The 24,248-nt window shown below is 53.2% G+C and overlaps 1 protein-coding gene across 1 annotated transcript in view; it reads right to left on the reverse strand.

The window, feature by feature from the left end:
- Positions 1-24,248, reverse strand: part of LOC134017785 (NACHT, LRR and PYD domains-containing protein 12-like) — a 114,701-nt gene that overhangs the window by 42,161 nt on the left and 48,292 nt on the right. The window lies entirely within an intron of this gene.

The raw sequence follows: 24,248 nt of genomic DNA on the forward strand, positions 1-24,248 counted from the left end.
GAGTAGAGAGGAGGTAAAGGAGACAGAGGGGGAGGATTTGATCCTGGTTAAGGCGTGTTGTGACTCGCACTTTAGATCTTTAAAAAAAATCTGAATCTTGACGGGAAGGAGAGAGAGATAGAGAAAAAGATAGAGAATGTACACTGTGCAACCTTCTGATTACTAGCCCGCTTCCCTAACCGCTCAGCCACCTGACTCCTCCCAGTATTTCAAAGGATAACACATCAGACCAGGAATAGAGATGCTAATTTACTTACTCATAACCTATTCTGGACTGACAGTAAATCCTTCACTCTCCAACATATGAATAAACACCTTCTACTGACCTTTATAAAACTCTGGTTTCACCCTCAGCCTCCTCTCTGTGCTCCATCAGGTTATGTGTGTGTCTGCTGTAATGCTGACAGTCTGATCACCTGTAGTGCTGCCTTGTACTCATCTGATCCCAACATTAAAGACTCCTCTTACTGGTGTTGTTATTGGTACTGTTCATGAACATACAATACATATTTGAATGTGTCACACCCACATACATACACACACACACACACACACACAGACACACACTTATGCTTGGACCAGTTGATCCTGTTTGGAGTCTCATTACTGGAACTTTCTTATGTAAGGGTGCATGCATGCCAAAACAGGATGGGAGAAAGGCAGAGGTTTGAAGGAGAGAGGGGGAGGTGTAGAGGAGGAGAGAAGAGGTAAAGGAGACAGGGGGTGAGGAGGAGAGAGGGGGAGGTGTAGAGGAGGAGGGAGGAGGTAAAGGAGAGAGGGGGTGAGGAGGAGAGAGGGGGAGGTGTAGAGGAGGAGAGAGGGGGAGGATTTGATCCTGGTTAAGGTGTGTTGACTCAAACTTGATATCCATTTTCTTAACCTGAGTCTTGACAGGAAGGAGAGAGAGAGAGATAGAGAAAAAGATAGAGAATGTACCCTGTGTATATGTGTGAACGTGTTTGTATCAGTGTAATGTATGTGTAAATATACTGTATGTAAGTGTGAGTGGAGGAGAATGTAGTACACCACTGTGTGGTGTGTGTGTGTGTATGTGTTGACTTTAGGGATGCACCGAATCCAGGATTCGGTTTAGGATTTGGCCGAATATTTTTGACGGGGTTCAGTTTCGGCCCAACCCCAACCCTACGCCCAGCACTACGCGCGCTACGCTGGTCGACATAATGATGCCGCCGTTGATTACAGGAAGGTGTTTGCGTAGGTGGACCGTTCAATGCAGTAGGCTGAGAGAAAGTGAAAATGGAACTCGTGAGCAGAAAAAGTGTTGTTTGGCAGTAGGCTACTTTCAGTCAAAAGAAGGCGATTCAAGTCGAGTCACATGTTCAATTTGCAATGCCGATTTGTCTCGTGGTGGCAAGGACCCTAAACAATACACAACATCTCCGCTGTTAAAACATTTGCGTATGAAACATCCGAAAGAAATTCAAGAAATCTAAAAGGCTAATATTTCGGATATTGATTGGATCTTGAGATCAGGAACATAGGCATATGGTAATTGTCAAAATAGTTTTTTCCACTTGTCTTCCTGTTCTATACAAATGAAAAACTGCTGTGTACACTGCTGTGGACGTTGGTTACTTCTTTAATGTGTTTACTGTGTTAATGGACTGAGGATGGGAGTAGGATTCGGTATTCGGTTTCGGATTTGACCTAATCTTAACCAGTGGATTCAGTATTCGGATTCGACCGAATCTTAACCAGTGGATTCGGTATTCGGTTTCGGATTTGACCGAATCTTAACCAGTGGATTCAGTATTCGGTTTCGGATTTGACCGAATCTTAACCAGTGGATTCGGTATTCGGTTTCGACCGAATCTTAACCAGTGGATTCGGTATTCGGTTTCGGATTTGACCGAATCTTAACCAGTGGATTCGGTATTCGGTTTCGTCCGAATCTTAACCAGTGGATTCGGTATTTGGCCGAACCCCAAAAATCTGGATTCGGTGCATCCCAAGTTGACTTGCATATGTGTAAATCAAATCAAAATGTATTTGTATAGCCCTTTTTACAAGCAATGTCACAAAGGGCTTCACATACGCCCATAGCACTGCCCCCCAACCAACCTAAACCCTCAAGGAAGACAAGGAAAAACTCAGAGAAAAACTCAGTGAGCAATTCAGTGAGGGATCCCCTTCTCCAGAGACAGTTGGTGAAAGAGAGGAGCAGAACACAGGCTAAACATAGTCATACAGCAAGGATTGTCAATGGGTGTTGAAACATCAAAATCCAGTGTTAAACTTGGGTCAGTTGGTAAATGTCAGTATTTCAGAGGTAGCCACAGGGCTGGGGACTGTGATCAGTGCAGCATCACAGGCAGTGCAGCATCACAGGCAGTGCAGCATCACAGGCAGTGCAGCATCACAGGCAGTGCAGCATCACAGGCGGTGCAGCATCACAGGTGGTGCAGCATCACAGGCGGTGCAGCATCACAGGCAGTGGAGCATCACAGGCAGTGCAGCATCACAGGCGGTGCAGCATCACAGGCGGTGCAGCATCACAGGCGGTGCAGCATCACAGGCAGTGTATCATCACAGGCAGTGCAGCATCACAGGCAGTGTATCATCACAGGCAGTGTATCATCACAGGCAGTGCAGCGTCACAGGCAGTGCAGCATCACAGGCAGTGCAGCATCACAGGCAGTGCAGTATCACAGGCAGTGCAGCGTCACAGGCAGTGCAGCATCACAGGCGGTGCAGCATCACAGGCGGTGCAGCATCACAGGCGGTGCAGCATCACAGGCAGTGCAGCATCACAGGCAGTGCAGCATCACAGGCAGTGCAGCATCACAGGCGGTGCAGCATCACAGGCAGTGCAGTATCACAGGCAGTGCAGCGTCACAGGCAGTGCAGCATCACAGGCAGTGCAGTATCACAGGCAGTGCAGCGTCACAGGCAGTGCAGCATCACAGGCAGTGTAGCATCACAGGCAGTGCAGCATCACAGGCAGTGCAGCATCACAGGCAGGAGGATGGACAGGAAGGGAAGGGACCAGGAACTCGCTGTTGTCCGTCAGGGAGACCGATGTCCACTTGGCGACTAGATCCAGCTTTGGCAGACTGTCACAGACCGATCACGACCAGGCAGGTGCTGACAACTCAAACCCCCCACACCACAGGGGATGTGTGGAGGGGGACAGAGAGAGGAGAGCAGGGATTAGAGAAAGCAAGGAGAAACTAACAGTTCCAGTTCTATTACTGTAAGAACAAGGGCCCCACTGGTCAGGTGTGGACTAGTGCAGCAGGTTAGGGTTAGGAGACCAAAAAGGGATTTCCTGTTCCAGCCCCCCTCGGTTGGGTGATAGGGTGCAAAGATACCAGAGAGGTATGGTGGTGCTAATCCATGGAGAGATTTGTAGGTTAGTAGTAGGACTTTGAAATCAGCTCTGGCTTGGATTGGGAGCCAGTGTAGAGAGGCGAGAGTAGTTCAATCAGGAGAGACCTGGGATGAGTGAAAGATGTTTATTACAGACTAATAAATGTACTAAGGTGTTTGGAGCTTGAACCCCACGGGGAATTATATGGATCAACGGGCGCCTGCCCAACGCCCGAAGAAGAATCCCCCACGGAGTCCAGACACTGGTGGCGGTGGCGGCAGCCGACGACCAATCGAGCCGAAGACTGAGACAGGAACCGGGCGGCGACGGGGTGGTGGAGGGTCGCGCACTTGATAGCATGGACAAACTACAGAGGGAGAGAATCATATTTAAAGGCACGGATCATGTGACACCATTAATTGATAGCGGGAGCGCTAATCGACCTGAACCCTAGTGACCGCCCGTCCAGGGAAACGGGGGGAAGGTAGGGCGTTCTTAGCGGGGGGAGTGAGAAGTGTACACTACGATTAAACCCGAGTGCAGAGATCGGTCTTGCCTGACTGAACTTGCGCAAGCTTCATATGTTATATGATCATACTTTCTGGTTCTGGTCACTAGTCTAGCAGCAGCATTTTGCACCAGTTGTACATTTTTTACGTAGCTTCTTGGAAGGCCAGAGAATAATTTGTCGAATCAGACACTCTTTTGGCAAAACTCTAAACACATTCTCATGTCTGATGTGTATCAGTCTGTCAGCCTCTGTTCTGTAGAAACCATGCCAGGAATGAGGACATGCAGTTGTTGTGAACATGTCCCTCCCTGTAACAGATGACAGAGCTAGCCTAACCGGTTGAGGTAACAGAGAGGTTGTTTCGTCTGAGAACATTTGAGGCAAAGTTAACCCAGAGATGGACACATGGTGAGACTGAGGGGGGTCACACTGTCTCTAGGGCTCCCTTACAGCAGGGGTGGAGAGACTAAAGGAAACAGACAAAGAGAGGAAGAGAGAGAGAGAGAGTGGGGAGAGGAAGACAGAGATAGGGATTGAGTAAAGGGGGGAGAGAAAGGAAGAGAAAGACAAATAGAAGGGAGGAAGAGCAAAAGAAGAGGACAAGAGAGAGAGAGAGACAGAGAGAGACAGAGAGAGCGAGAGGCGTAGAGAGGGGGGGGAAAGAGAGATAAAGAGAGTTGGTGACATTCACTGGAGCTTCTGCAGGAAGTAGAAAGACTTGGACTTGCTTCATTTATAAATGATTACATGTTTACAATGTCATTCTCTTTTCTTTTTGTAACTGATGGAATGTTTTACTGATATAGAAAACTGATATGAATCTCTTCTTCTACAGGCATCCACTCCTCAGCTGTAGGCTACACAGCATTCCTGCTCATGTCTGATGTCTGTCTGTCAGCCTCTGTTCTGGAGAAACCAACTTCATGTATGAGGAAATGCAGTTGTTTTGAACTTGATGCTGCCAGCAGAAATGATGGGTGTTGCCAAGATGTGTAGGTTCCATGACTTATTAGAATTATGGGTAAATATACAGTAGGAGGGAAAATATAAGGAGGTGAGGGAAGGAGGGGAGATAGGGGAAGTGAGGAGGGAAGGAGGAGAGATATAAGGAGGTGAGGGAAGGAGGGGAGATAGGGGAAGTGAGGAGGGGAGGAGGGGAGATATAAGGAGGTGAGGGAAGGAGGGGAGATAGGGGAAGTGAGGAGGGGAGATATAAGGAGGTGAGGGAAGGAGGGGAGATAGGGGAAGTGAGGAGGGGAGATATAAGGAGGTGAGGGAAGGAGGGGAGATAGGGGAAGTGAGGAGGGGAGATATAAGGAGGTGAGGGAAGGAGGAGAGATAGGGGAAGTGAGGAGGGGAGATATATGGAGGTGAGGAGGAAAGATCGGGGAGGGGAGATTGGAGGAGTTAGGAGGGGAGATATTTCCCATCCATTTGATTTTTTCGCATCAGCTTAATCTTGCTAACCTCCTCCACAACAATGATTGATGGTTTAGGGTTGTCTCCATGGCAACAACCTTCTCTCCATGGTCACTCTGGGCTTGAGCCCATGTGTACAAACAAAACCGTGCATCTTTTAAAAAGTATAAAAAGCTAAATGTAAACCACCTTGTACACCTCCCAAGTGAGCGATTTGACTTTTGGCTAACAGACATCCCAACCTGCAAAACCTCATTTCAGGGTGCTGCCCCCCCAGAAGTAGAAGAGCTTTCTCAGGCTTATTTACAATGACAAACAAAAACATGCCAATCAACTACTTGAAATTTAAAGTAGCTATTGGGAGAGAGTGAAAGACATGAAAAGATAAATAGGCAGGGGGAGGGAGGGAGGGAGGTTTTTTTTGTGTGTTTCTTTTCAGTGTAGTAGGGTGAACACAGACACACACAAACAGGAGGCCCAGACAAGTGGTTCACAATGCAGACATGTCCTAGTGCTGCCCTCTAGTGGTGCTACAGGACACTTGTCTCATTAAAAACCGTAACGTGTTTAGGTGTTTATCTGGCCACCTGGTAGACACCACTCCCTCCCAGTCCAGTGTGTAGTCTTACATGCAGTCTGTCACCTGGTAGACACCACGCCCTGCCAGTCCAGTGTGTAGTCTTACATGCAGTCTGTCACCTGGTAGACACCACGCCCTCCCAGTCCAGTGTGTAGTCTTACATGCAGTCTGTCACCTGGTAGACACCACGCCCTGCCAGTCCAGTGTGTAGTCTTACATGCAGTCTGTCACCTGGTAGACACCACGCCCTCCCAGTCCAGTGTGTAGTCTTACATGCAGTCTGTCACCTGGTAGACACCACGCCCTGCCAGTCCAGTGTGTAGTCTTACATGCAGTCTGTCACCTGGTAGACACCACGCCCTCCCAGTCCAGTGTGTAGTCTTACATGCAGTCTGTCACCTGGTAGACACCACGCCCTGCCAGTCCAGTGTGTAGTCTTACATGCAGTCTGTCACCTGGTAGACACCACGCCCTCCCAGTCCAGTGTGTAGTCTTACATGCAGTCTGTCACCTGGTAGACACCACGCCCTGCCAGTCCAGTGTGTAGTCTTACATGCAGTCTGTCACCTGGTAGACACCACGCCCTGCCAGTCCAGTGTGTAGTCTTACATGCAGTCTGTCACCTGGTAGACACCACGCCCTCCCAGTCCAGTGTGTAGTCTTACATGCAGTCTGTCACCTGGTAGACATCACGCCCTCCCAGTCCAGTGTGTAGTCTTACATGCAGTCTGTCACCTGGTAGACACCACGCCCTCCCAGTCCAGTGTGTAGTCTTACATGCAGTCTGTCACCTGGTAGACACCACGCCCTGCCAGTCCAGTGTGTAGTCTTACATGCAGTCTGTCACCTGGTAGACACCACGCCCTCCCAGTCCAGTGTGTAGTCTTACATGCAGTCTGTCACCTGGTAGACACCACGCCCTCCCAGTCCAGTGTGTAGTCTTACATGCAGTCTGTCACTTGGTAGACACCACGCCCTCCCAGTCCAGTGTGTAGTCTTACATGCAGTGTGTCACCTGGTAGACACCACGCCCTCCCAGTCCAGTGTGTAGTCTTACATGCAGTCTGTCACCTGGTAGACACCACGCCCTGCCAGTCCAGTGTGTAGTCTTACATGCAGTGTGTCACCTGGTAGACATCACGCCCTCCCAGTCCAGTGTGTAGTCTTACATGCAGTCTGTCACCTGGTAGACACCACGCCCTCCCAGTCCAGTGTGTAGTCTTACATGCAGTCTGTCACCTGGTAGACACCACGCCCTCCCAGTCCAGTGTGTAGTCTTACATGCAGTCTGTCACCTGGTAGACACCACGCCCTCCCAGTCCAGTGTGTAGTCTTACATGCAGTGTGTCACCTGGTAGACACCACGTCCTCCCAGTCCAGTGTGTAGTCTTACATGCAGTCTGTCACCTGGTAGACATCACGCCCTCCCAGTCCAGTGTGTAGTCTTACATGCAGTCTGTCACCTGGTAGACACCACGCCCTCCCAGTCCAGTGTGTAGTCTTACATGCAGTCTGTCACCTGGTAGACACCACGCCCTGCCAGTCCAGTGTGTAGTCTTACATGCAGTCTGTCACCTGGTAAACACCACGCCCTCCCAGTCCAGTGTGTAGTCTTACATGCAGTGTGTTATGAGTGATCAGCTGTTCAGAACAGGCATCATACAGAGAACTAGGGTGATGTTCCCGAGCCTTTAACAGTTATGTCTTACGTCTGTTGTCGGACTGAGGTGAGTTGTGTTGACGTCTCAGTACCTGAAGGGTCTTAGAAGGTTGTATGGATGAGCAGTGGGCATATTTATCATAGCTGTATTTCCTTTTGTGTTTCTCTATTTTTATGGAAATGATGCAAATTCCCTGGTTTAACAGGTGCCTTTATATGATAAATTATTGAAACATGGACTATATGTATTGAGTAAAAGCTGTAGAATAATTTGTTTTTAATCGAAAAACTAGGAAAAGCTGTAACTGGTTTGAATGCATGCATGTCTTACACATCTTGTGTATGGTTCATATTGGCCAAACAACCAAAACAAATTCCCCTGTTTAGAGGAAGATGGGAAACTGAACAGTGTTTTAACATTAACCAATGTCAATGCCAATACCACAATGCCAATATCAATATCATTAGTTATTTAACTGTGGGTTAAATCAGAGCAAGAATGGTCAAAGTAAGGTTAAATGAATATACATTTAATAACATTGCAAATGAATGAAATCAATTACAAGGCAAACATGTTACAAAATGAAATCTTTAAATCATACTACTCTACCATGATTATTGTAACTCAGAGAGAGAAAGCAAGAGGTGAGGAAGGAGAAGGAGTAGGACAAGCCAGAGCTGAGGAGAAGGTCTCAGGAGATGAAGAATCCACAGAACAATGCTTCACAATTCCCTTTATACACAAGAACAACCAATCAGATCACATCTTGACCCTTACTTATCAACATATGACTAGCAATGTGACAGTAAGTTACACAATGTGGTGTGAGACCCATTAAGCAGAGACTCTGTCCAGCAACTCCAGATGTTAGCATATGAGAGGAGGGGGCAGGGTGACACCCAGCCTTACAGTAGCATGAGAGAGGAGGGGGCAGGGTGACACCCAGCCTTACAGTAGCATGAGAGAGGAGGGGGCAGGGGGACACCCAGCCTTACAGTAGCATGAGAGAGGAGGGGGCAGGGGGGCACCCAGCCTTACAGTAGCATGAGAGAGGAGGGGGCAGGGGGACACCCAGCCTTACAGTAGCATGAGAGAGGAGGGGGCACCCAGCCTTACAGTAGCATGAGAGAGCGCCTACTGGACATAAACACAGCTACGTTTTTCTTTCTCCCCGCTGTGTGGAGGGGGGAAGAATGATCTCAGCTGGCAGCTCTGTACCCTGAACATCCCACTGGTGACCTTGGGCACAAAGCCTGGGTTAGGTCACACCACTGCGCTTGTCTGGTCACCTGAGATGATCAGACAGTCTGCGTGTGTGGACAAGGCACACAAGTCAGTCACTGGCTTAGCCGGAGTCAGAGCGAGGAGGAAGCTGGTGAGATAAACGAAGCGCAGGCTGGTGATCGGTTCAAACAAAGGCTTCCATAACTAGACCCTTGTCTCTGAGGCTTTAATCCATTTCACTTTATAAACCTTCTGACATTCCCCAGACAGCTGCTCTCTGCTGATTCAGCAGCACTGGAATGAGATCCATGTTGTCATGGTTATGTGCTGCGCTGACGCTCTCTGAGGGGGTCTGAGCCTGTACGTACCAGACAGGAAACGTTTAACCAACAGGAGGCTGAACAGTCGTCCTGGCAACACCTTCTCCTGTCAAACAGTGATCGTAAAAAGCACAAGAACGTTTTGATCCGGTACCAGACTGGGTCAACGTTTTGTCCTCCACACCACCGAGAGAAAGTTTGCCAGCGTGTCACATGACCCCTCACAGTGGATCACATGACCCCTCACAGTGGATCACATGACCCCTCACAGTGGATCACATGCGTGTGCTCTGTACAGTCTGGATGACAGCCTCAGACAGACCTCTGTGTTCTAACAGGTCTCTCTCAGTAGCCAAGCCATGAGAGGACCTCCGATCCCAGGTGGGCTCTTCACCGTGCCTCCGGCTTGGGAGAGCATCCTTCCACTGAGGGAGAGGCCTCGTCCATCCACCCCCAACGGTGGTTCGTCCCCGTAACATGAGAGTAGGGAGGGAGGGTGGGGGGAGAGAGTAGGGAGGGAGGGTGGGGGGAGTGAGTAGGGAGGGAGGGTGGGGGGAGAGAGTAGGGAGCGAGGGTGGGGGAGAGAGTAGGGAGGGAGGGTGGGGGAGAGAGAGAGTAGGGAGGGAGGGTGGGGGGGGAGAGAGTAGGGAGGGAGGGTGGGGGAGAGAGTAGGGAGGGATTGTGGGGAGGGAGGGTGGGGGGAGTGAGTAGGGAGGGAGGGTGGGGGAGAGAGTAGGGAGGGAGTGTGGGGAGGGAGGGTGGGGGGGAGAGAGTAGGGAGGGAGGGTGGGGGGAGAGAGTAGGGAGGGAGTGTGGGGAGGGAGGGTGGGGGGAGAGAGTAGGGAGGGAGGGTGGGGGAGTGAGAGAGTAGGGAGGGGGGAGAGTAGGGAGGGAGGGTGGGGGAGAGAGTAGGGAGGAAGGGTTGGGGGAGAGAGTAGGGAGGGAGTGTGGGGAGGGAGGGTGGGGGGAGAGAGTAGGGAGGGAGAGTGGGGGGAGGGAGAGAGTAGGGAGAGAGAGAGTAGGGAGGGAGGGTGGGGGGAGAGAGTAGGGAGGGAGGGTGGGGGGAGAGAGTAGGGAGGGATTGTGGGGAGGGAGGGTGGGGGGAGTGAGTAGGGAGGGAGGGTGGGTGGGGGGAGAGAGTAGGGAGGGAGGGTGGGGGAGAGAGTAGGGAGGGAGTGTGGGGAGGGAGGGTGGGGGAGTGAGAGAGTAGGGAAGGAGGGGGGAGAGTAGGGAGGGAGGGTGGGGGAGAGAGTAGGGAGGAAGGGTGGGGGGGAGAGAGTAGGGAGGGAGTGTGGGGAGGGAGGGTGGGGGGAGAGAGTAGGGAGAGAGAGAGTAGGGAGGGAGGGTGGGGGAGAGAGTAGGGAGGGAGAGTGGGGGGAGGGAGAGAGTAGGGAGAGAGAGAGTAGGGAGGGAGGGTGGGGAGAGAGAGAATAGGGAGGGAGGGTGGGGGAGAGAGTAGGGAGGGAGTGTGGGGAGGGAGAGAGTAGGGAGAGAGAGAGTAGGGAGGGAGGGTGGGGGAGAGAGTAGGGAGGGAGAGTGGGGGGAGGGAGAGAGTAGGGAGAGAGAGAGTAGGGAGGGAGGGTGGGGAGAGAGAGAATAGGGAGGGAGGGTGGGGGAGAGAGTAGGGAGGGAGTGTGGGGAGGGAGGGTGGGGGGAGAGAGTAGGGAGGGAGAGTGGGGGGAGGGAGAGAGTAGGGAGAGAGAGAGTAGGGAGGGAGGGTGGGGGGAGAGAGTAGGGAGGGAGGGTGGGGGGAGAGAGTAGGGAGGGATTGTGGGGAGGGAGGGTGGGGGGAGTGAGTAGGGAGGGAGGGTGGGGGAGAGAGTAGGGAGGGAGTGTGGGGAGGGAGGGTGGGGGAGTGAGAGAGTAGGGAAGGAGGGGGGAGAGTATGGAGGGAGGGTGGGGGAGAGAGTAGGGAGGAAGGGTGGGGGGGAGAGAGTAGGGAGGGAGGGTTGGGGGAGAGAGTAGGGAGAGAGAGAGTAGGGAGGGAGGGTGGGGGAGAGAGTAGGGAGGGAGAGTGGGGGGAGGGAGAGAGTAGGGAGGGAGGGTGGGGGAGAGAGTAGGGAGGGAGGGTGGGGAGAGAGAGAATAGGGAGGGAGGGTGGGGGAGAGAGTAGGGAGGGAGGGTGGGGGGGAGTGTAAGGAGGGAGGGTGGGGGGGATTGTAAGGAGGGAGGGTGGGGGGAGAGAGTAGGGAGAGAGAGAGTAGGGAGGGAGGGTGGGGGGAGAGAGTAGGGAGGGAGGGTGAGGGAGAGAGTAGGGAGGGTGGGGGGAGAGAGTAGGGAGGGAGGGTGGAGGGAGAGAGAAGGGAGGGTGGGGGGAGAGTAGGGAGGGAGGGTGGAGGGAGAGAGAAGGGAGAGAGAGAGTTGGGAGGGAGGTTGGGGAGAGAGTAGGGAGGGAGGGTTGGGGGAGAGAGTAGGGAGGGAGGGTGGGGGGGAGTGTAAGGAGGGAGGTTGGGGGAGAGAGTAGGGAGGGAGGGTGGGGGGAGTGTAAGGAGGGAGGTTGGGGGAGAGAGTAGGGAGGGAGGGTGGGGGGAGTGTAAGGAGGGAGGGTGGGGGAGAGAGTAGGGAGGGAGGGTGGGGGGAGTGTAAGGAGGGAGGGTGGGGGGGAGTGTAAGGAGGGAGGGTGGGGGGGATTGTAAGGAGGGAGGGTGGGGGAGAGTGTAAGCACGGGCATCATTCCTGTGTTTTTAAACTAAACAAAAGAAAGGAAGGAAAAGACAGAAATACAAAAGAAAGTGTTGTGAAATAATGTGTTTGTCCATTTTCTTTCAGCGTGCTTCCGCTGTCCACTGGACCACCCGGACCCCGACTCCACACCAGATATGATGAGGTGAGTGACGGGGTGCTCCTGGAAGTGTGTGACAAGTGTTGTTTGTAGGTGTGCCCGTGAGATGTTGTACAGGTGTTGTTTGAGTCTAGTGTCTATTGAAGAGCCGGTTTCTCCTATATAATGTTTGTGACAGAGGGTGCAGGTGATGATGTATACTGCATTGGAGGTTTGTAAGGTGAGGTTGTCCGGGACTGGAGCTGATGTGAGACTGTGAGGGTTTGTGATGAATGTTCTGTTTTTGTAGTGAAGTGTCTGAGGTTTGGCTGCTGGAGAGGGCATGGTGCTGAATTTGGTGTGTATGAGTATGCCTTTTAAACTTGTATTTTTTCTGTATGCCGATATGATTCTGTAGGGTTTTAGTGCGGGGTATGTGTGTTGAGCCGTGGTGAAGTTGTGTTTGAATGTATGTTGTAGGGGTCGAGTTTTATGTGAGAAAGTGGTGACTAGGGGATGATTATTTTTAATGGGTCCGTAGTGGTGTCTGGGGTGAGCGGTGTGTCGGTGCTGGTTGTGAGTGGGGGGGCCGGGGGGGTGAGACCAGAATCCTGAGTGGTTAAAATCAGGATTGGGAAGAAGGGTGGGATTAAAGGGAGGGTAACCTCCCAGTGTGGAAGTAGGAGGGGGATTAAAGGGAGGGTAACCTCCCAGTGTGGAAGTAGGAGGGGGATTAAAGGGAGGGTTAGGGTTACCTCCCAGTGTGGAAGTAGGAGGGGGATTAAAGGGAGGGTGGGGATGGGAAGGCAGGGTGGGGTTAAAGGGCGGGTTGGAGGGAACTTTAAAGGGAGGGTTGGGTTTAGGAAAAGAGGGGGTGGGGTTACAGGGAGGGTTAGGGTTAGAGGGACCGTGCTGCGGGTTGTGTATGTACTGTTGCTCGTGTTTGGAGTGCAGGAATTGTGTGTGATGTGTGTGTTGTGTGTGTATTGGTTGTGTATGTGTCTTTGTTTGGTGTGGTGGGTGTATGTGCGGGCTGAGTGGTGGGTGTATGTGTGGGCTGAGTGGTGGGTGTATGTGTGGGCTGAGTGGTGGGTGTATGTGTGGGCTGAGTGGTGGGTGTATGTGTGGGCTGAGTGGTGGGTGTATGTGTGGGATGAGTGGTGGGTGTATGTGTGGGCTGAGTGGTGGGTGTATGTGTGGGCTGAGTGGTGGGTGTATGTGTGGGCTGAGTGGTGGGTGTATGTGTGGGCTGAGTGGTGGGTGTATGTGTGGGCTGAGTGGTGAGTGTATGTGTGGGCTGAGTGGTGGGTGTATGTGTGGGCTGAGTGGTGGGTGTATGTGTGGGCTGAGTGGTAGAGAGGGCCGCCAAAGGGTCGTTCTTGATTGTGCGCAGAAACCGTTTGGAATATCCCCTCTGTCTAAGTGCGTGAAATAGTGTTGAGATGGCTATGTGTAAATCTTCTTTGTAAGAAGATATTCTATGAAACCGGATTATTTGTGATTTGACTATACCTTTAAATGTGTGTTTGGGATGGTAGGTCTGTTTGTGTAACAGGGCGTGTGTGTCTGTAGGTTTGTAATGTCTTATGTGTTGTATTTATTGGGTGAAAGTATACTGTGGTGCCCAAAAAGTGAATTTGCTGTGGGTCAATGATGTACTTTACTGTTATTGAGGGGTGATGTGAGTTGAGTATGTGTATGAATTCTGTGAAATGTTTCATGTCGTGTGGCCATGCTCCTATGATGTCATCTAAAAACCTGTAGTAAAATGATGGTTGCAGTGGACACTTTGACAGCGCTTCTCTCTCCCACTCAGACATGTAGATGTTTGCATAGGCGGGTGCGAACTTCTTGCCCATAGCTGTTCCCGATATCTGTAGATATTGTTTATTGTTGAATAAAAAGTCATTTCTGTCTAGACTCATTTGGAGTAATTGTAGAATGTCCTGATCCGATCTATTGGGGTCTGGGTGTTTTTGGAATAATGACGTTGACAACCTGCACACCCATCGTGGTGTTAATGTTGGTGTACAGGCTGTCAACGTCAATGGTGAAGATGTGTGTGTGGGAGGGAACAGCTATGGGCTTGAGCTTCTCTAAGAAGTGGTAGGTGTCTTTGAGGTAACTGGGGTGGCGGGTGGATAGGGGGTTGATATGATAGTCGATGTATTCCGATATGTTGTAAGATTCGCTGTTACAGTCCGATACTATGGGTCTACCAGGAGGAACTTCAAAGGGAATGGTCCAGGTGTCCGGTTCTTTATGGATCTTGGGAAGTAAGTACAGAAGTCTTTGTCGTGGTGTGTCCGGTCCGTATAAATAGTCCCGTTGTTTGGCTGTAATGTAGCGTCTGTTGTAAAGTGATTTGATGATGGTCCTAAGTTTAACCTGTGTCTGTGGTTGTATGCTGTCCGGTATGATCTTGTAATGTCTGCTGTTGTTTAATTGCCTGTTTGCTTCAAAAATGTACTGGTGATTATCTAAAATGACTATTTTGGATCCTTTGTCCGCTGGTTTGATGACTACCGTATGTGTGTGTTGTTTTTAAGTGTTTGTAGGGATTCTCGGAGTGTGGTCGTGAGGTTGTCCTGTCTGTCCGTCTGTGTGTTGTGGTCTCGTAGTGTCCTTCTGTCTGTCTTGATAAGATTCCTGATGTGGTGATCCACCTGGAGAGTTTGGGCTCCCAGGTGGAGGGGTTGATGAATGGCAGGTGAACGTCACTGTCTGTGAAGCCAAAGTAGTCCAAAATCTTGAGTCGTCTGTGGTATTAGTGAATGTCCCTTTGAAGTTCCTCATGGTCAAAAGTGGTGGGGCGAGGAACGAAGGTGAGGCCTCTCTCCAGCAGTGCTATTTGTGCTGGTGATGGATGGAATGTTTTGGACAGGTTCAGTATGTTGGAGTTAGGTGGTAGTGGTGTGTAAGAGGGCTGAGAGACGGAGAGAGGGGGGGTAGATGTGTGTGTCGTTGGCAAGTGAATGGTGATGTTAGAGGTGTCCGGGTTGTGGGTAGGTGTGATTATAAATTTAGCTGTGCACACCAGTGTGAGAAAATTGCTGTTGCTGTTTCCGGTGTCCAGTGAATGGTGTCCCTAGTGGTGCGAGATGAGTCGTTGGGTATTTCAAAGAGTGTGGGTAGATGTGTGGTGATGTATCCCTTCATTATCTTGATGTTTTGTTTCTGTTGTGGGGTGAGAAGTGGTGAGTGGTTCATGATGGGGACATAGATGGTGGCGTTGGGGAAGGTGCTCTGGGCTTCCTTGTACATGCTGGCTAACTGCTTCAGTGATGTCTGGTATGGGTCGTGGTCCTTGTTGTTGAGACCCACCAAGAGGACCACCACATCTGTGTGTGGATGTACATTAGTTTTTTCTAAAACTTTTGGGAAATGGTAGAAGGTGGCCCCAGGGTAGCTGTCCACCTGTGCCATAGGGTTCTGGAAGGAGGGGATTCTGTTGAGGTTGGAGTCCCCAATGAATAGGTGGGACTTGATGCCTTTGATAGTCCGGTCCGCCACCTTGCACGCGGCACGGGCTATGTGGTAGGATGGTTTGAATAATGTGTGGGTGTGTGGGGAGGTGGTTGGGCCTTGTGCTGGGAGCTGAGAGGTGTGTGACGGCTGTAGGGGTGTGTGTGCTAAGGCGCCAAGTGGCGGAGAGTCCCCCACAGGCCCCTTGGTAGGATGGAAAGGGGAGGGCTCAGAGCAGGCTTTATCCCAAGGGGAGTTGCCTTTTAGGTGCCCTTTCATCATTTTAGCCCGCAATGAGGGCCTGTTTTTGGGGGGACTCTCCTGTCTGGCGCCTGGGGAAGGGAAGAAAGAGGGGGTTACTGGGTGTTCAGTGATGTTTGGGCCAGGTTCCTGAGGGATGGGGGAGGCTGATGAGGGGGACTTTCGGTGACCTACAGGGGAGGGGAAGCTTGTCTCTGTGGAGAAAGCTCCCCGTGTACGTGTCTGTGTGTGGGAGGGGGAGTAGGTGTGTTTTTTGAAGTGGGACTGAGTGAGGGACTTAGTGGCTAGTGTAGGGGGGGTCCTGAGTGTGGTGGCCAGGAGGGGGATCTGGGATGTGCCTGTACCTAAATTGAGTGTGTATTTGTATGCATGAGTGGCTCTGGGGAGAAGTGGGAATTCTGGGGATGTCTGTGTGTTGTGAAATGAAGTATCTGTGATGTGTTGTTCGATGGGTGTTCCTATGTGTGTGCTAATTATTTCTTTTGTAGGTGTGCTTGGACGTGTTGTAGCTGACTGCAGTGGCGGTGAGGCTGGCAAGGTGGTGGACTGGACGATCGGCAGAGGTAGGTGCTGTGTGGTGGTCTGATGTGCAGGTGAAGTTGACAAGGTCTGAGGAGCTGTGGGTGATTGGACTACAGGTAGGATGAAATGTGTGTTGCGTGGCTGTTGAGTGGTTGAGCGTGATGTGGTACTAGCTGTGTGTATGGTGGGTGTTGAGTGGTTGAGTGTGATGTGGTACTAGCTGTGTGTATGGTGGGTGTTGAGTGGTTGAGTGTGATGTGGTACTAGCTGTGTGTATGGTGGGTGGGTGTTGAGTGGGTAAATGTGTTGTGGGAGTGGCTGCATGTGTAGGGGCCATGTCTGTGTGTGTAGTAATGAGAGGCTGTTGAGGGACTGTATGTGTCCTAATGTTATCTCTGTGTTCTGTAAGTGAACGTTGAGTGGGTGAGTGTGGTGCAGTGTTGTTGGCTGTGTGTGTGGTAGTTGGCTGTGGAGAGAGTGAGTGTGGTGCAGTGTTGTTGGCTGTGTGTGTGGTAGTTGGCTGTGGAGAGTGAGTGTGGTGCAGTGTTGTTAGTTATGTGTGTGGTAGTTGGCTGTGGAGAGAGTAAGTGTGGTGCAGTGTTGTTGGCTGTGTGTGTGTGGTAGTTGGCTGTGGAGAGAGTGAGTGTGGTGCAGTGTTGTTGGCTGTGTGTGTGTGGTAGTTGGCTGTGGAGAGAGTGAGTGTGGTGCAGTGTTGTTGGCTGTGTGTGTGTGGTAGTTGGCTGTGGAGAGAGTAAGTGTGGTGCAGTGTTGTTGGCTGTGTGTGTGGTAGTTGGCTGTGGAGTGTCGTGGAAGTTTTTGAGAGAATCAATCGTTTAAGCTGAAGTCGGGTGAAGTACAGAGTTAATGTTTATTTGACGTAGATTTAAACATAATAACGTTATCAACATAACATCATCGACACACAAACATAAGACAATAACACAAAGACAATTCTATACAGCTCCATCTAGCATTCTAGAATGGAACCGGGAGAATCCAGCCCACCAGCACTACCCAGCAGATGGCCCTGAACCCCCCAGAACATTCTTCAACAGACCATTTTATAGATACAACAGTTCTCAAAAGTCATTGGTCCATCCTACAGACATGCAGCTATACCAAATCTCTTCTGTCATTGTTTAAATCCTTAGAACAATACAGTTGAATCCACATTGTCTTCAGACCAACTGTCTCTTCCCCCCAGGTGACAAGAACTCTCTCAGGTCACCGAGACTTCCCGTCTCTTAGACTTCACGTCTCCTAGTTAGGTGTCATAAAACTGCAAATGGCATCTCTACCAAATGGAGTTGAATCAACATTCATTGTATCAAGCTACTTAACCAACTGTAAACCTCTCCTAAAACACATTTATTGTACATAGGCCCAAAATTTCTTTCACAGGAGAGAGTGAGTGTGGTGCAGTGTTGTTGGCTGTGTGTGTGGTAGTTGGCTGTGGAGAGAGTGAGTGTGGTTGTAAGTGCTTGTCTGGTGGCATCATCCGGTGCCTGACCAGTGGGTGGAGTGTTGTGTGTGCTGTGTGTGTGGGTGTTGTGTGCGTGCGTGTCTGCATGAGTGTTGTGTGTTTGGGTATTGTGTGGCTGCGCGTTGGGTGGATGCGTTCGCTGTGGATGAGTGTTATAGGCCTGGGTGTTGTGTGACTGAGTGTTGTGTGGTACAGTGTGATGTGGATGAGGATTATGGGGCTGGGTGTTGTATGGTTGGGTGTTGTGTAGGTAGGGAGGGAGGGTGGGGGACAGAGTAGGAAGGGAGGGTGGGGGAGAGAGTAGGGAGGGAGGGTAGGGGAGAGAGTAGGGAGGGAGAGTGGGGGGGAGAGAATGGAGGGAGGGTGGGGGGAGAGAGTAGGGAGGGAGAGTAGGGAGGGAGGGTGGGGGGAGACAGTAGGGAGGGAGAGTGGGGGGAGAGAGTAGGGAGGGAGGGTAGGGAGGAGACAGTAGGGAGGGAGGGTGGGGGGGGAGAGTAGGGAGGGAGGGTGGGGGAGAGAATAGGGAGGGAGGGTGAGGGGAAAGAATAGGGAGGGAGGGTGAGGGGAGAGAGTAGGGAGGGAGGGTGGGGGGAGAGAGTAGGGAGGGAGGGTGGGGGGAGAGAGTAGGGAGGGAGGGTGGGGGAGTAGGGAGGGAGGGTGGGGGAGAGAGTAGGGAGGGAGGTTAGGGAGGGTGGGTGGGGGGAGAGAGTAGGGAGGGAGGGTGAGGGGAGAGAGTAGGGAGGGAGGGTGAGGGCAGAGAGTAGGGAGGGAGGGTGAGGGCAGAGAGTAGGGAGGGAGGGTGGGGGAGAGAGTAGGGAGGGAGGGTGGGAGGAGAGAGTAGGGAGGGAGGGTGGGGGGGAGAGTAGGGAGGGAGGGTGGGGGGAGAGAGAGAGTAGGGAGGGAGGGTGGGGGAGAGAGTAAGGAGGGAGGGTGGGGGGGAGAGTAGGGAGGGAGGGTGGGTGGGGAGAGAGAGTAGGGAGGGAGGATGGAGGGAGAGAGAGAGTAGGGAGGGAGGGTGGGGGGGAGAGTAGGGAGGGAGGGTGGGGGGAGAGAGAGAGTAGGGAAGAAAGGGTGGGGGAGAGAGTAAGGAGGGAGGGTGGGGGGGAGAGTAGGGAGGGAGGGTGGGGGGAGAGAGAGAGTAGGGAGGGAGGATGGAGGGAGAGAGAAGGGAGGGAGGGTTGGGGGAGAGAGAGAGTAGGGAGGGAGGGTGGGGGGAGAGAGAGAGTAGGGAGGGAGGATGGAGGGAGAGAGAAGGGAGGGAGGGTTGGGGGAGAGAGAGGAGGGAGGGTAGGGAGGGGGAGAGAGTAGGGAGGGAGGGTAGGGGGGAGAGAGTAGGGAGGGAGGGTGGGGGAGAGAGTAGGGAGGGTGGGGGGGAGAGAGTAGGGAGGGAGGGTGGGGGGAGAGAGTAGGGAGAGAGAGAGTAGGGAAGGAGTGTGGGGAGGGAGGGTGAGGGGAGAGTGGGAGGGTGGGGGAGAAAGTAGGGAGGGAAGGTGGGGGAGAGAGTAGGGAGGGAGGGTGGGGGAGAGAGTAGGGAGGGAGGGTGGGGGGAGAGAGTAGAGAGGGAGGGTGGGGGGAGAGAGTAGGGAGAGAGGGTGAGGGAGAGAGTAGGGAGGGAGGGTGGGGGGAGAGAGTAGAAAGGGAGGTAGGGGGGAGAGAGTAGGGAGGGAGGGTGAGGGGAGAGAGTAGGGAGGGAGGGTGGGGGGAGAGTAGGGAGGGAGGGGATCACACTAGACACACACACAGTGTATATTCAAGTGGGTAATACTGTCATATTACTGGTCCTAAATGTAGTGTTTCCAGTGTGTGTGTGTGTGTGTGTACGTGTGTGTGTGTACGTGTGTGTGTGTATATAGGGCCACTGGGTCACCAACAAACACACAGCATGTCTTCTATCATCCTGTATAAAACATCTTTATTTCTCCTTATTTAGTCACTAAGACACTATTTAGTTCATCACATTCAGTGGGACTGAGATCAAAGACAGGATTGTTGTTTGTCAACAATTAACCCGTTAAGGAGCAGCATCACACGTGTGCGATAGTTCGAAAGCCCCACAGAGTAACGTCACACGTGTGATTCTGAACATTCCAACCGACTATTTTCCGACAGACAAAAACGACATGACAAACGCTGTAGTATGGCTTCAAAATGTACAATTAGGAGGCTAACAAGTAACACTAGCAGGTAGTAGCATTGCTACGAGTATTATGCTAGGTTGCTAGGTAACGGAAGCTAACTAAAGCTAGCTAGCTTCCGTTTTGGAAAAATAACTCACTCTGGTGGAAGCGTCGGTAATATTTAGAGATATTAATAATATTTAATATCAGTAATATTTACATCTAAAGGTTAAAACAAAACAAACATTCTACACAGCAATATTTACAAACACTCTGGGATATCAATTCCAACTGTACAGTTCAATCTTCAATGACATCTATGTGAGCACAGTGTGTGAGAGTGTGTGTGGGCTATTCTACCTGACACAGGGACACTGAGGAGCCAAGAACCCAGAACCCAGGATAGAGGGGCTCAGTGAATGTGCTGTGGAATGTGTGCAGGTGGGTCAGTGTGTCAGAGGAGACTGTGTAGAAGGACAGAGTGCCGGCCGGCCAGTCCAGATACACTCCTACTCTGTGGGAGCTGGAGGGGGGGGCAGGTATGGCAGTGCTCTTCTCATTGTGCCTGGCAGAGTAACTGTTATCATGACAGTACAGACTCCAGGACTTGTTATTGTTTCCAAGCCCACAGTCAACACCCCCTCCTCTCCTGCTGATTCCTTTATATGTCACTGCTATAGAAACCCATCCTCCACTCCACTCTGCCTCCCAGTAACAGCGCCCAGACAGACCCTCTCTACACAGCACCTGTGGACAGTACTCAAATCTCTCTGGGTGATCAGGATACAGCTGCTCCTCTTCCCTCCATGTCACTTTTCTGTTCTCCTCAGACAGAGAGAGTTCTCTGTGTGCTGTGTTTGGGTCCAGTGTGAGCTCACAGGCATCTGATGGGGGAGACCAAGACACAGAAGAGGGGAGGAGGGGAAGAGGAGAGGGAGGAGAGGAAGAGGGGAGGAGAGGAAGAGGGAGGAGGGGAAGAGGAGAGGAGAGGGAGAAGGGAAGAGGGGAGGAGAGGAAGAGGGGAAGAGGGAGGAGGGGAAGAGGGGAGGAGAGGAAGAGGGGAAGAGGGGGGAGGGGAAGAGGGGAAGAGGGGGAGAGGGAGGAGGGGGAGAAGGGAAGAGGGGAGGAGAGGGAGGAGGGGAAGAAGGGAAGAGGGGAGGAGAGGGATGAGGGGAAGAGGGAGGAGAGGAAAAGGGGAGGAGAGGGAGGAGGGGGAGAAGGGAAGAGGGGAGGAGAGGGAGGAGGGGAAGAAGGGAGGAGGGGAAGAGGGGAGGAGAGGGAGGAGGGGGAGAAGGGAAGAGGGGAGGAGAGGAAAGAGGGGAAGAGGGGATGAGAGGAAGAAGGGGAAGAAGGGAGGAGAGGAAGAGGGAGAAGGGGAAGAGGGGAGGAGAGGGAGGAGGGGAAGAAGGGAGGAGAGGAAGAGGGAGAAGGGGAAGAGGGGAGGAGAGGAAGAGGAGAGCAGAGGAGAGGAGGGGAAGAGGGAAAGAGGGGAGGAGAGGGATGAGGGGAGGAGAGGAAGAGGAGAAGAGGGAGGAGGGGAAGAGGGGAGGAGAGGAAGAAGGGAAGAGGGGAGAAGAGGGAGGAGGGGAAGAAGGGAGGAGGGGAAGAAGGGAAGAGGGGAGGAGAGGAGGGGAAGAGGGGAGGAGAGGAGGGGAAGAGGGGAGGAGAGGGAGGAGGGGAAGAGGGGAGGAGAGGGAGGTGAAGAAGGGAAGAAGGGAGGAGAGGAAGAGGGGAGGAGAGGGAGGAGGGGAAGAGGAGAGGGAGGAGGGGAAGAGAGGGAGGGAAAGAAGGGAAGAGGGGACGAGGGGAAGAGAGGAAGAGGAGAAGAGGGAGGAGGGGAAGAGGGGAGGAAGAGGAGAGGAAGAGGGAGGAGGGGAAGAGGAGAGGAGAGCAGAGGGAAGAGGGGAGGAGAGGAAGAGGAGAGAAGAGGGAGGAGGGGAAGAGGGGAGGAGAGGAAGAAGGGAAGAGGGGAGGAGAGGAAGAGGGAGGAGGGGAAGAGGGGAGGAGAGGGAGGAGGGAAGAGGGGAAGAGGAGAGGAGAAGAAGAGGAGAGAAGAGGGAGGAGGGGAAGAACGGAAGAGGGGAGGAGAGGAAGAGGGGAGGAGGGGAAGAGGAGAGGGAGAAGGGGAAGAGGGGAGGAGAGGAAGAGGGGAAGAGGAGAGGAGAAGAAGAGGAGAGAAGAGGGAGGAGGGGAAGAACGGAAGAGGGGAGGAGAGGAAGAGGGGAGGAGGGGAAGAGGAGAGGAGAGGGAGAAGGGAAGAGGGGAGGAGAGGAAGAGGGGAAGAGGGAGGAGGGGAAGAGGGGAGGAGAGGGAGGAGGGGGAGAAGGGAAGAGGGGAGGAGGAGAGAAAAGGGAGGAGGGGAAGAGGGGAGGAGAGGGAGGATGGGAAGAAGGGAAGAGGGGAGGAGAGGAAGAGGGGAGGAGGGGAAGAGGAAGGGAGTGGGTGAAGGGGAGAGGGGAGGAGTGGGATGAGGGGAAGAGGAGAGGACGAGGGGAGGAGAGGTGAGGGTGTGGGGAGGAGGGGAGGAGAGGAAGAGGAGATAGGGAGGAGGGGAAGAGGGGACGAGGGGAGGAGAGGAAGAGAAGAGAGGGAGGAGGGAAGAGGGTGGAGGGGAAGAGGGGAGGAGAGTAGAGGGGAGGAGTAGGAAGGAGGGGAAGAAGGGAAGAGAGGAAGAGGGGAAGAGGAGAGCAGAGGAGGAGGGGAAGAGGGGAGGAGTGCAGATGGAAGAAGGGAAGAGGGGAGGAGGGGAGGAGAGGTGAGGGGAGGAGAGGAAGAGGGTGGAGGGGAAGAGGAGAGGAGAGGTGTGGGTGAAGGGGTGGTGTGGTTGTTGGGAGTGGGGGTGGAGTGGTTGTGGTGTGGGGAGTGGGAGGTGTGGGTGGTGGGTAGTGGGGTAGAGGGAGGAGAGAGAGGAGAGAAGAGGGAGGAGGGGAAGACGGAAGAGGGGAGGAGAGGAAGGGGGTGGTGGGGTTGAGGAGTGGGTGTTGGGGTGTGGGGTGGTGTGGGTGGAGTGGAGTGGGAGGTGGTTGTGGAAGATGGGTGTGTTGGGGTGGTGGGTTGAGGAGTGTGGTGTGGTGGGTTGGTGTGTGGTGTTGGGGAGGTGGGGTGGAGAGGGTGGAGGGGAGTAGGTTGAGGGGTGGTGTGGTTGGGGTGGTGGGGTTGTGTGTGGGTGTTGAGGTGTGGGGGTGTTGGTTGTGGGTGGTGGGGTTGTGGTGTGGGTTGTTGGTGTTGTGGGTTGTGGGTGTGTGGTTGTGGGGTTGTGGTTGTTTTGGGTGGTGGGGTTGTGGGTGGTGTGGGTGGTGGGGTTGTTGGGTTGTGGGGTGGTGTGGGTGGTGGGGTGTGGGGTGTTGTGTGTGGTTTGGTGGTTGGGTGGTTGGGGTGGTGTGGTTGTGGTGTTGGTGGTGTGGGGTTGTGGGGTTGTGGGTGGTGTTTGTTGTTGTGGTGGTGGTTGTTGGGGTTGTGGGGTTGTTTGTGGGTGGTTGGGTTGTGGGTGGTTGGGTTGTGTGTGTAGTGGGTGGTGGGGTGAGGGGTGGGTGTGTGTGGGTTGGGTTGTGGGGTTGGGGTGGTAGTTGGTTGTTTGGGTTGGTTGTGGTTGTTGGTTGGTGTGTTTGTTGTGGGTGTTGGGTGTTGTGGTTGTGTGTGTTGTGGGTTGTGGGTTGGTGGTGGTGGGGTTTGGTGGTGGTGTTGGGTTGTGGTTGTGGGTGTGGTGGTGGTGGGTTTGGGTGTGTGTTGTGGGTGTTGGGGTTGTGGGTGGTGGGGTGTGGAGGTGAGGTGGTGGGGTTGTTGGTGTGGGGTTGTGGTTGTTGGGGTGGTGGGTGTGAGGGGGAGTTGGGGTGGTGGGGAGGGGTGTGGTGAGGGTGTGGGTGTGGGGGTTGAGGTTTGGGTGGAGGGGTTGTGGGGTGTGGGGAGGAGTGGTTGTGGGGTGTGGTTTTGGGTGGGGGGTTGTTGGGGTGGTGTGGGTGGTGGGGGTTGGGTTGTGGGGTGGTTTTGTTGTGGGTGGTGGGGTGGTGTGTGGTGTTGGGTGTTGGGGGTGGGGTGTGGGGTGGTGTGGGTGTGGGGGTGGTGGGTAGGGGGTGGGAGGTGGGGTGGGTTGGTGGTGTGGTAGTGGTGTTGGGAGGTGGGGATGAGGGGGGAGGGGAGAGTGTGGTGAGGTTGTGTGAGGGAGGTGGGTGAGGGAGGTTGGGAGGAGTGGAGATGGTTGAGGGAGAGGAGGTGGAGGTAGAGGGGAGGAGTAGTGGGAGGAGAGGGAGGAGGGGAGGAGAGAGAGGGAGGAGGGGAAGAGGAAGAGAGGGAGAGGGAGGAGAGAGAGAGGGAAGAGGGGAGGAGAGGGAGAGAGGAAGAGGGAAGGAGGAGGAAGAGGAGAGAAGAGGAGGAGGGGAAGAGGGAGGAGGGGAAAGAAGGAAGAGGAGGAGGAAGAGGAGGAGGAAGAGGGGAAGAGGGAGGAGGAGAGAAGAGGGCGGAGGGGAAGAGGGGAGGAGAGGGAGGAGGAAGAAGGGAAGAAGGGGAGGAAGGGAGGAGAGGAAGAGGGGAAGAGGAGAGCAGAGGGAAGAGGGGAGGAGAGCAGAGGAGGGGAAGAGGGGAGGAGAGTAGAGGGAAG

This window comes from Osmerus eperlanus, chromosome 3, assembly GCF_963692335.1.
Source record: "Osmerus eperlanus chromosome 3, fOsmEpe2.1, whole genome shotgun sequence".
Classification (NCBI taxonomy): Eukaryota; Metazoa; Chordata; class Actinopteri; order Osmeriformes; family Osmeridae; genus Osmerus; species Osmerus eperlanus.